Genomic DNA, 9230 nt, shown 5'->3' with positions numbered 1-9230 from the left:
CCACCCCACATCCACCACCCCCCAGGCCTTCACCACACTATTGTCTGTGTCCATGGGTTATGCATTTATGCAGATAAGTTCTTTGATTAATCTCTCCTCACCCATTTCCCCACCCCCACCTTCCCACTGAGATTCCTTAGTCTGTTCCACGCTTCTATGTCTCTGGATCTGTTTTGTTCCTCAGTCTATTTTGTTTATTAGATTCCACATATGAGTGAGATCATGTAAAACTGAATCAGAAAGAATCAGAAAACCTGAATAGGCTAATAACAAGTGATGAACTCAAAGCAGTAATAAAAAAACTCCCAGCAAACAAAAGCCCTGGTCCGGACAGCTTCACGGGGGAACTGTCTACACTTTAAGGTGTAGGGTTAGATAGTTTACTAAAAAATTTTCTTGCTTTTTGCGGTAGGCCTGCAGTGCTATGAACATGCCTCTCAGTACTGCTTTCGCTGTGTCGCATAGATTTGGGTGGTTGTGTGTTCATTTTCATTTGTTTCTAGGAAGTTTTTGATTTCTTTCTTGATCTTATGGGTAACTCACTCATTGTTTCATAACGTGTTATTTAACCTCCATGTGTTTGGATTTTTTGAGTGTTTTTACTGTAGTTGATTTCTAATTTCATGCCATTGTGATCTGAGATGCTTGATATGGTTTCAATCTTCTTGAACTTGTAGGGACTTGTTCTGTGTCCCAACCTGTGGTCTATCTGAGAATGACTCATGCACTTCAGAGGAATGTTGTTCTGTAAATATCAATTAAACCCATCTGATATAGTGTGTCATTTAGAGTCACTGCTTCTGTGTTGACTTTTTGTCTGGAATATCTATCCAGTGAAGTCAGTGGGGTGACTTTAAGAGAGAGATCAACAGCAATACAGAAAGTCAGAGTTGACTTTTCAATTCAGAATGGCACGATCCATTCTAACCCTGCAAAGGTTTAAGTGACATCTCATTTTTCTGCCCGTGAGGAGCCACCAGTTTTGGAGGCAAATAAAGCCTATTTACTCTTCCCTTGTTTAGCAGCAAGACTGAAACTTGTTGATGGGCTAGAGACCCAGCCGTATGCTCGTCTATGATGTTCTGGCTCCTAAAGATGGCCTGGCAGTCTCCTAGGCTTTTCAACCAGCAAGATGGTTTTTCCTATAGAAAGCCTAATTCCTAAGCAATCCCACACTTCATAAATGCAGGAATTTAAAACTGTACCCTGTAATCAACAAGGCCACCACTACTGGCAACACAAGTAGCAAATCACAAAATAGCTTTGCTAATATCAGGTATACAAAAGACAAGGGGAAAAGCCAGCTCATTAGATAGACGTCTGAATTCTTGAAAGTGAAGGTAAAAATATCTAGCTTGTAAGTGACTTCTTTCTATCTTGAATATTTGGCACTGGTTAGATACAAGCAAAAAAATTTGGTGGGATTTAATTTCTTTTCATCTTGTGTAGCATCTTAGGTTTAACAAGAACAAAAAACCCCACGGTGTTTAATGAATGTTTGTGATGGTATATAGAGACTTCAGTGAATCACACTTAAAACTCAAGCTTTTCCGCATTTTCATTTCATAGGCCCCATGTTACTAGAAGAAAAAGTATCTAATGTGTCAACTTTTGATTTCTGTGACCTAAATTCTCCATAGAAAAAAAAAAAATTTAACCTTTCACGTAACCATTATATCATTAATAATGATACCCACAATTCTAAAGGTGTTAGAAGCAGTTAAAATACTAATGATAATAGAAGTAGTGACCATTAGTCGAGCATTTATTAGGTGTGGGGGCCATGCAACTATATTATCTCATTTAATCCTCACAGCTGATTTAAATAAAGTAAATGCGATTCTTCCTTTCATATTTTCCACAAGGACATGGAAGCCAAGAAACTCATCTAGGTAAAAAAAACACCTAGTAGGTAGTTATGTGAGACTCAAATCCAGGCTTCTCTGAATCTAGTCCCTCTTATTTCAAAGCCATGTGCCTTTCACAAAGTTCATGATCACTGCAGGAGCCTCAGGAGTGTTACTCCTCTCTGATCACACAGCATTTCTGGAGCTGTGTTCAATCAAATTTCGCTACCCATATAGACTGAGTCATGCACACCAAACGTTTATCCACAAAACGCAACCACCACCTACAGCTTTGGGCTACAACAGTGGTTCATCGATATATTTCCTGTCCTCATAGAATTTCGTTCACAAAGAGAGTAACACTTATAGCAGCCTCGGTAATCAGATCGAATGGTTCACCTACACCTAATAAATTTGGATCTAATTGCGCGCAAATTGCTTTTCTATTTGAATTATCTTTAAATTATGTTCAGAGAAGAACACGGAGGGAAAGTTTCTTCTTAGCTGGGACTGCCTTAGGATCGACAGCTCACTGTCCAATGAATCCTCCCCCAAACACAACTTTAAATGTGTAGCTATTCTGATATTGTCACAGGCAAATAACTAGAATGGAAAGAAAACAACGTTGGGTCACAAAGGTTCAACACTTAAACTGTTTCAATAGAATGTACCAAACATAGCCAGGTTTCAACAAAATGTTATTTTACCTTTAATTGACAATCTTGTGTTCCAGCCAATTTACCAAATGTACCCCCAGGGATGATGCCTCCTGTTTGAAGAGAGGGGATGACTGTAAATGTTGAAGTGCTGGTTGCCAGTCCCAGCACATGTTGTCCAGAAACCTGTCCAAACTAGAAGAGCCTAGTTGACCTGTGAGGCCGCCTTTCAGGGGACCTTTCTCCCAGCCCCGAATGTGAAGTCTCCTACTGTTAGCACTGCCTCGGAGCTCAAGAGGCAGTAAAATGAGATGAGAGGGGAAACAGCAGCAGCCGGGCTGCCCCTCTCGCAGAGCGAAGCACTGGTGAGGTCTAAAGGTGGGGGCGTTTGAAAAACAGAAATAAATTAGGTGCAGCTACTGAAAGATGGAGAGAGGCGTAGGAAAGGAGGAGGCCGGGACCCTCCGTGGACTTAAGTCTGCAGTGCGAATTCCCCCAGTGCTCCTGATTCCTTGGTTTTTCTTAAGCACCAAGAGGGACAAAGAACAATAGGAGGAGTGTGAAATGGGGGGCTTTTTCTTTGAACCCTTGAAATGCTTGGGAACAAAAGGGGTCCAGTGCTTAACCAAGGGAGAAATGTGAAATGCCCTCCAGGGTGACTTAAGTTTTAATAGCCCATGTTGAGAAATCAGTTTTTTAGTCTTGGTTATCTTGCAAAGAAGATGCCTGAAGAAATATTTTTAAGACAGGGTAATTGGCTAACGTCTATGTTTTTTTGGTTGTTTGTTTGTTTTTAAATTGGAACCTACTCTCAAAACAAATTACAATCTTGTAAAAAAATTTCTCTGTAATCAAAAACCTGGAAGAAAGCATCAAGCTAGCTCATTATACGAAGTTCTTCTTTTACCTCATTTTTTCCTGTAAGCAGAAAATCAGCTTCAGGCATTAATAATATTATTAGAATCAACTTTCTAGAAATGACGCTAAGGAGCAATGACATACAATTAAAACACAGTATTTATAGCAATAGAAGCAATTAACACACCTCAGAAAGCTGCCAAGAATGAAAATAGCCTTTCCCTTCTCTCTGGATCAAACACCGAAATTTAGCAATTTCTCAAAATCTATTATTAGATTATTATTTTAATTATTCTTCCAACATTTCAATGTCACAACGTTTAATGCTTTGTGTACCTGCTCAAGAGGATTTTGGCAGCATGAGAACCCAAATGCTATCCCAATCCATTTTCTTTGAATTATAGGAATCTCCAGAGCATATTCTTGCCTGCATTGGAAGACAGCGTGGCTCAAATTTTTCTGAATAATTTTCAAAATCAAATTTAAAAGTTTTCATGAGAGATGATTCTCCCTAGTGGGTGATATGAAGCATAACCTGAGGGGAAACATGAAAATAATTAGCATAAACATATTAGCATATAGATGCCTTTGAAATAATAAACAGCAGAAAACCAAAATGCTTATCCCCAAAAGAAAGTTATGAGAAAATATGAAATTAACGTACCCTTCTTGCATGGCAACCCTACCCTGAAAGCCAAACAGAATATTCTCATTCAGTGAAGGGTGGAATGATCAGGGAGATGGAGAAATAACCCCCAACCAACTCTCCGTTGCTCATCACGGCAATATCAACATTCTCTCTTTACCCTTTAACCCCTGGCACCCCTGTTCTTTTCTAAACAGAAAACATCAGCAGGAAAACAAGCATCTTCTTTTTTCTTCCTCTAAGAGCCACCACCAAGTAAACAGATCTAATATCCTCCTCTTGGTTTTTCTTTCTTCCTTTAGCTAACTTTGTATCTTTCCCTAGATGGCACATGAAATTCCGGGCTTGGGAATTTCAATTACCAAGAGGACTGAGGAGCCTCAGTTGGCACGTGGGCTTAGCATTTGTTAACAATGCGCCATGAACATCATTGATTCCTTTGATATTTCAGATTGGTACAGCCTCCCCAGGTAGTAAGCTGGCTCGCTGTGGTGTGATGGAAGAACACTGTCTTTGGAGTCAACCCTCATTTAAAAATCTGATCTGGGTAGCCTTGGAAAAGTTCATTAAACACAATTAGTTTCAGTTTCCTCCTCTACGAAATAGTGATGGTTTTGTCTACTTTTCTAGGTTGTTGTGACAATTAGAGGTTATATATATATAAGCCACCTGGGATATGGTAGATACTCAATAAAGGTAGATCAATTCACCTTGCTCAATGGTGTTAGTGAAAATGCCATAATTTGAGGATTCTGGGATTTGGAAAGCCTACTTTCCACCCTTACTTTGCATGTATATGGATGAATATATGTCCCAAAGACATTTATTAAGGAGAGATACCACAAAATATGAATGTTCTGTTCTGAATCCAGGGTGGTATGGGATTCTGAAGGTGGTAGTATAAATTGCACTGGAAATAATGTCGTCAGGAAAATAAAGATCCTTATGGAAATATTCCGTCTTCTGAAGCCAAGAGCATGGATTTAATTTTAAATTTGTGGCAACTGACAGAGACCCACGAATATTTTCTGTCATTCAAAAAAGTAAGGATTTGCCAAACACACCTTAAATTATCTGACACAGGCAAATTCCCTGAATGAGCCCCATGTTGGAATGTCAAAACACACTCAATGTCCCAATATCTTGACACTGTCTATGTTATTTCAGTTCTTTAAATATTTAGCTATTTTTAAATGGTTGTCAATACAGCATTTAGAACAAATAAGAACAGTCCTTTGCCAATAATACCACTTAATTTTCTCAAGTTGTTTTCAACTTTGAACTTTAGTTTGGTGCTAATTAGTTACTTCAACATTGTGTGTTTTGGTCTCTTGGCATATAAAATGGGAAAGAGAACATTCATGACAAAATACTGAATTCTGTAGGGATTTGAAACTCCAACTTGGTTTATGTCATTTCATTCTCTTTCTGTGGAGCACGGGTCTTGAACCTACCCTTTAGAATCTAATACCTGCTTTGATGTCAACAATGACATGTCCAGCAAATAATACCCATCAATTTCTGGAATGTTTACATTGCCTCATCAATACCTAGCATACTGCTGGTGTGGAGTTATGAGACTGGGACAGGGTGTGGGCTAAGAAAGAAAAACCCTCACATGTAAGTTTTCTGGACATGTATGTTACCTAGTTGAGTTTGTAATAAGTATGTTCCTGAGAAAGTTTTGGCTGCTTTGCATGAACACAAAATATTTATTCTATGTTTCCCCTTTTCTGTTCAAGCTTAACTCAGTGACCATACGTTCTGAGACAGATATTATTTGCAGGTCATTCCTGCTGAACGCCCTTTAATCCTCACATTTTATATCTGCTAGGCCTAATAGAGGTCTAGTTTATTGCCCTTTAGGGTCAGGAATTGTTTTTGTTTGTTTGTTTTGTTTTTTAATGTTTAGGAAGACACACACCAGTAAGTAAACCCAAAGCTAGTGTTTCGTTGGCTTCAGGGATTTGAAAATATTTTGATTGCCTGCATGCCTTCTGAGACCGATTCCTTCTGGCTATGAAGGAAAAAGGCCAGTTTCACAAAGCAAATAAATACATATGTATACAAAAGGTATTCTCAAAACTCTGCCAGTCATATGGTAAGGTAAACATGTTCTCTTCTCCACACAGAAAGGATTTAAGGCCCTATCAATTTGTTCCCACAAAGATATTCTCACTTCTTACAAGGTCTCGTTCTAATGCTAATGACAGCCAGATGTTTTCAGAGTTTAAAGTTATTTGAGGTGAGTAGGCAGGCACTGGACAGCCTGCCTTCCTGCAAGCTCTGAAATCTTCTATTTCCTTCAGATATTGAAGTCTGTTAGAACTTGATAAAAATAAAAATAAACCTTTCAGGTCAACCTCCATTGGTTATTTTTAAAATTCACTTGGTAGAATGTTCTTCATTTGTTTTATACATTGTCAAAATATATTTTTCTTTACTTCCACCGCTACAAAATAGTCAGTGTTTTACACAAACATTACCTTGATTAAAAATATAGATGTGGAAGATTAAATCTCCTTCACACACACACACACACACACACACACTCACAAAGACACTAGTATTTTTCAAATATTCTTAATGATTAAGAAAATAAGCCAACAAAAAACAGCAGTGATCAGCTACCTAACATATAAGCTTCTCAGGGATGACGATGACATCCAAATTTGGGATATGTGATGAGGTAGGGACCAAAGTTTTGCCCCCCCCCCCAAATTTGCCTTTTGGGATAGTGATTTCAAACAGGTTATTAAGAAATAAAAGACTCAGAAAGAATTTTTGACCCTCCCCTGCTTACCTGCCTACAGGAATTCGGATAGAAAAACCTGCTTAGAGGAACGGAGCATCACTTTAGCATCAAAATATAAACTAAATGTGGCAAAAGGGGAGAAATCTAGCAAAGCTATGTACTGGACTCCCCCCTGTGTTGCATTGTTTCTGGGTGCCCAGCAAAAATTTGTTTTTCACATGTTTGCTCTTTCTCACCTACCTGTGAATCGCCCATTAACCCTTTGAAATCTCAGGCCCTGGCCTCCCTCTCCTGTCCAAAATGGCACAAAAACCTCAATTGCCCAATGTGTCCTCCAGTCTCATATCTTATGGCACTCCGGCGAGTACATCTGCAATAAATCTAGGATATTTCCTCTTGTTAATCTGTCTCATGTTAATCTGATTAGCCCAGCCAGAAGAACTTATGAAGGTTATTTTTTTCCACCCTCCACAGATGCAAATATAATAATAGTTCATTGATAATAATGATTGAGGAGCATCTCTTTCAGTTTTACATAAATCAGCCTCTTCCATTTCCCAGTCCCCATGTTCCTGCAATGACTAAGCGCTCAGCATCGCACCTAGAGATAAGCCTCTCTTGTTATCTGGAATGTTGTGTCACCTGGTGAACTGCTGTTTAAATAAGAAACTGGCATATTCCCATTTTTCATCCTATCCAATGACACAAACAATTTGTAAAAACCATGCCCCATTCATCTCTTCTTCAGCTCTAAAACTGTTAAGACATATTTATGTGGAATCATAGTAATGTTGCTGTATTAGAACTATCAATGAGCAGAATGTGTTCATCCGTAAGAGTTCTCCTTCATCCAGTTCCTGAGCAACCAAGATGTCCTTTAGTAGGTAAATGAATAAACTGTGGTACATCCAGACAACAGAATATTATTCAGTGCTAAAAGGAAATGAGCTATCAAGCCATGAAAAGACACGGAGGAACCTCAAATGGATATTACTAGGTGAAAGAAGCTAATCTTAAAAAGCTACATATTGTTTGATTCCAACTATTTGACACTCTGGAAAAGGCAAAACTTAACACACAAAACAGATGGGTGTTTGCCAGGGGTGGGTGGCAGGGAGAGATGAATAGGCAGAGCCCAAGGATTTTTAGGGCAGTAAAAATGTTCTGTATGGTATTATAATGATGGGTATATGTCATTATACATTTGTCCAAACCCATAGAATGTACACTACCAAGAGTGAACCCTATTTTAAATTAGAAAATTATGGACTATGTGTGATTATGAGTGTCAATGTAGGTTCTTTCTTTGATAATGAGAGAGGCTATGCATGTGTGAGGGCAGGGAGTACATGGGAAATCTCTGCACCTTCCTCTCAATTTTGTTGTAAATCTAAAGCTGTTCTAAAAAATTTTCACAACTTCCTATTCTTCTGGCCTTGCAATATTAAAATCCTGATGAAGCCCGGCCGGGGGTGGCTCCGCGGTTGAGCGTCGACCTAGGATCCAGGTGATCGGGGTTTGATTCCCGGTCAGGGCACATGCCCAGGTTGCGGGCTCGATCAATGACTTTCTCATCATTGATGTTTCTATCTCTCTCTCTCCCTCCCCTTTCCTCTCTCTGAAATCAATAGAGATATATTTTAAAAAAATTAAAATAAAATAAAAAAATAAATAAAATCCTGATGAAAAAGCAATTATTCCTAGCCCTATACTCTAATCTACCTGCTTGTCTTTCTGCCTGCTGGAAGAGTTGGGGCACCTGGAAGCCAGTGTCTGAGAACCCTTTCCAAGTCACTAACTAGAGGGAAGAGGGGAAGAGACACAGGAAAGAATGTGTACTTTCCATAGGTCAGGTTCAATAACATTAGTTCAAGAAAGTCCTTTCCAAAATTTGTTCTCTGAAGGTGGGGCATGCCTGCAGGTGTTATTAAAAATTCTCTGCTTTGCTAATAATTGCACAAATCTCCCATTTATCATGGTGATGTAGCATCTGAGAATCAGACTCTTAACCCATCCCATATTAGCAACATGATTTGTGTCCTCTCTACTTACAATGTCAAGTATGAAGGGTTGGGGAAAGAAGAAAAGACAAGGGAAGTGCCTTATAAGCTATGAAGTACTCTGTAAATATTGATAGTGTTTTTTGGAGATATTTTTATCATAGTGATGATGATGATTAGATGCGAACCAGTTGATGAGAACCAGTTGATTTCATAATATATGAAAAGAAAGTTATGAGGAAGTAGACTAGACATAGTATGATTACAAAGTCCAAGAGAATAATATAAACCTATGATTTTGGATTTTGTTTATCTGACCCCAAATGGGAATAATCATGGTCTCATCCAAAAGGTCTTCTGAAAAATTGATTTCTCCAATTTTCTCCCAATGTATTTGAATATGTTTACAGGTAATCGATGCCCAATAGTAGATGCCATTTATTGAGGTTTTTGTTTTGTCTTTTTTTT

At 38.6% G+C, this 9230-nt stretch overlaps 1 long non-coding RNA gene across 2 annotated transcripts in view; it reads right to left on the bottom strand.

The window, feature by feature from the left end:
* Window positions 1-3462: 3462 nt before the first annotated feature.
* Window positions 3463-9230, bottom strand: part of LOC107544085 (uncharacterized) — a 52952-nt gene continuing 47184 nt past the window's right edge. For both annotated transcript variants that reach the window (XR_001603865.2, XR_015714007.1), the window contains one exon: window positions 3463-3896. This is a non-coding gene — a long non-coding RNA (uncharacterized LOC107544085). The remainder of the gene's footprint in view (window positions 3897-9230) is intronic.

This window comes from Miniopterus natalensis, chromosome 2, assembly GCF_054644295.1.
Source record: "Miniopterus natalensis isolate mMinNat1 chromosome 2, mMinNat1.hap1, whole genome shotgun sequence".
Taxonomy (NCBI): Eukaryota; Metazoa; Chordata; class Mammalia; order Chiroptera; family Miniopteridae; genus Miniopterus; species Miniopterus natalensis.
The sequence above is the reverse complement of the archived record's forward strand: the minus strand, read 5'-3'. Positions and strand labels throughout refer to the sequence as shown.